General features: G+C 41.2%; 1 protein-coding gene across 1 annotated transcript in view; it reads right to left on the reverse strand.

Moving 5' to 3' along the window:
- Positions 1 to 3507, reverse strand: part of LOC101847146 (alpha-2C adrenergic receptor-like) — a 50984-nt gene that overhangs the window by 20965 nt on the left and 26512 nt on the right. The window lies entirely within an intron of this gene.

Below are 3507 nucleotides of genomic sequence, written 5' to 3' on the forward strand. Positions count from 1 at the left end.
AACAACCTTGGGCCATCAATGCTCTCATTTTTATTTTTAAAAGTTGGATTTGTTAAAGTGATTTTCCGAGACAAAGGTGACATAATAGAAATGATTTCTGATATTTCATAAATCATCTTAATTTCAACCATGGTGTTGCTTTGGCAATTTTTATTAAATTTGTAAATAAATATTATTATCGTACTTTTTTCTCACGAGGAATCAAACTTGTTCTGTTTTCGATATAATCGACACTATTGTTTCAACACGTTCTATTGCTTTTATCAATGGTTTGATCTTCTCAATAGCATCTTGGGATTTCACTTTGGTGAACTGATTCGCTTTGACCACAGACTGGAGACAAACAATCGTACATAGGAAGCAGGTTTTTCTGACATTTCTTTCAAAACGTTTTCCCAGCACAAATGCATCTGCATGTACGAGCCCCAGAAACGAAAAGTACACAACATAAGTCTCCAGAACAGCCGGTAACAACTCATGATTCAAGGGTCCGCAGAGAGGAAACGTCTCTTGACCCGACACCGCCACAACACGTACGTGTCACTGAGGGGGACGGATATCCATTCAGAGAATTGTTTACGTCACCGCTCGCTAAATCCACGAGACAGACACAGTCCCCCAAGAAATCGAGACCTTCCATCTTGGTTTAGCAAAGAAACACTGCCAATTATCGCCCCGGCTTCTCTCAACAAATTGAATTTCTTCATAGCCCCAGTACCTGTCAAACATCTTAGACCAGGGGAGTCGATACTGCCAGCTCCTAAAGACCACTAAGGAGAACCGATACTTGCTATATCCAATGTTGGATGAGATGGTTCACACCTCTGTTTGAGAGCCTAAAGGAAACGTCCTAAAAATTCTGGTAACACAATTATTTGTAATCTTGCATTTGAAACATTTTTGAGGGGGGGGGGGGGGGGATGGTGACGTATCTTGTACAGGAGTTGGAGCAAAGATTGTTCAAAGCGCACTCCGTTTTTAGAAACAAATCAAACTACTTTATCAGCACCCACAGTGGCGTCTATAAAATATGTATTGACTTTTGAGGACGATTGTTTTTAGAGTGTGAACCTTCTTTTATTAAGTTAGCTGTCTTTGTTTCAAGGTGGCCATGGGGAATTATTACCAGATCTATTGCTCTGCCAAAGATTTTGCAGCACAAAAATAGGATGGATCACTCGTTCCAACCCCCCCCCCCCACCCCCAAAACAACAACAACAAACAAACAAAAAACCCCGTTTCAAACAACTAACGTGTTAGACAATAATATTCTTATGCTGGTTCGTTCCTCAAATAGAAGTTCTTACTGGAGTATTTGTTGTCCAATTCTTTGTTTACAAGAAAATTAGTCAATCATTGAAAAGAAAAAAAAATGGATTTTGCCCCAAGGATTCCGATGACCCTTTATTTTTAGAATCTCAAACGGAGGAGGGAACCATATTGTAGAGTCTAAGCTTTATTTCTGCTAGGGGGGGGGGGGGGATCGTTGAAGGTACTCGCTCATGTGTTCTCAACCCAAAGGGAATCGATGCTTTTCGCAGTGTGGATTTCAGCAAAGAGATCGGTAGTACTGCCAGTGGCCTGGGTTCCAGTGACACGCGAATGAGATAACCAGGGTATTGAGTTCAGTTTTCCCCCGTTTTCCACGATCTAAATTAAATAGAAATTGCAAAGTTGGTTTTAACAATCAGGGGCAGTCTTGCACGTGTCTGTTCTTTGACACGTTCCTTGGTCGTTTTTTCAATTAGTAGCTACTTTCTTTTCTTCCCCTTCTCTCTTTCTCTCTCCCTCTCTCTCCCTCTCTCTCTCTCTCTCTTTCTCTCTCTCTCTCTCTCGCTCACTCTTTCTGCCTTCCCCTCTTTTTGCTGTTTGGCTTCCACTCATCTGTCGGTTTGTCTGTCTGTCTGTCTGTCTGTCTGTCTGTCTGTCTGTCTGTCTGTCTGTCTGTCTCTCTGTCTGTCTCTCTGTCTGTCTGTCTGTTCTATTTTTATTCACGTTTGGTATTCTGACCTGACAAAACTTAACACCCCACCTCCGGAACACACGCACATACACACAGACACACGCAACTTGTAAACAGACACACACAGACAAACACACACACACACACACACACACACACACACACAAACATACACACACAGTTATACACACATACGTACTCACATATATCCACGTTAACAAATATCTACTCACGCACACAAACACTCGTCCCCCACCCCTCTCACTCTCTCCCTCTCCCTCATACACCCTTTAATGCGACAACCAGGGGTCAATAACACAATCTTGTCCGAAAGAACATGGAAACAGTATTCAAAACGTCTGTTTTCCGATGCTCAGTTATCACGTGGCCTGAAATTGTTCCTTTCTTACCTAACCTCAATGTATGCATGAGCTTCACGATTCACATGGTCGCTAGCCAAAGTCAAGCGCTCATTTCGTTAAAGTTTTTCCAGTTACGTGTATAATACATAGTTTTATCAATTGTCGTCTTAATGTAACTGCTGTGTGCATCAGGGACAAAGCCACAAAAGAGAGGAAATCTGGAACCAGGAAACAGACAACAGATCTCAGCGAACAATTAATAGAAGGTCAATACTGAGATGAAAGAGAAGGATGCAGCAGTGAAAACACGAGTGCAACGCATGAAGAGGGCACGCATTATGTTGATGTCACACAGAGTAGAACATTGATCAGTCCTTTCTTGCACTCACAGAAAACGGTATTTCTGGAGTTTTATTTTATAAGACAGTTTTGGACGACAATGAGTTATCAATTCCACTTGATGGTTTAAAACAAGGCGTACATTATGCCCTAGTCTGGTATCACTATCCTTATAAAAAAGGCAGGGAAAATATTTTAGCGACTGGCAGTTGAGAGTCAAAGATGCGTTTTTTTTTTTACGAAACTGGATTGCTGTCTTTTAAAACAAAACTCCAGATTTTCTGCCTGCACTTGGGCTTACATCAGAGGACATAAACAATTGTTTTATAGTCTTTTGGGACTAAATAGTATCTACCAAGACAGCCACAGATCCTTTGTTATTTTTTCTAGGTGCATATGGCCCTTTGAGAAGCTTGAAGAATACGTGCCTGACGTGTATACATAATTATTAATATCCATAAATTCTTGTTTTCTTATTTCTATGTATAGAAAGCCTGTTGAGAAAGGATAAAGTGTCCAGTAGTCCTTTTGTGTCTCTACAGTAGTGCTGCTGTATGCTGACTTATTAGACCACAGGATAACCCTCTTATGCGAACATGAGAGTGTACTGGGAAGCATCATGCCTCTTTTTACACATTCTCTCGAGGGTTTAAATTGTCTGACAAGACCTCCTCAGACTAGCGGACACAAGATTCTCGCGCAAAGCCATAGTTTATGTTCTTTTGTCCTTTAGAGAAGAAAGCTCTAAGGCTTCATAACGACCCTATTAGTACACGATATAAAGGGATGGACGTCTTAATAGAGCGGAAATAGTGGATGGGGGCTGAATAGAAATAAGTCGGG

The sequence above is a fragment of the Aplysia californica genome, unplaced genomic scaffold (assembly GCF_000002075.1).
Source record: "Aplysia californica isolate F4 #8 unplaced genomic scaffold, AplCal3.0 scaffold00706, whole genome shotgun sequence".
Lineage (NCBI taxonomy): Eukaryota > Metazoa > Mollusca > Gastropoda > Aplysiida > Aplysiidae > Aplysia > Aplysia californica.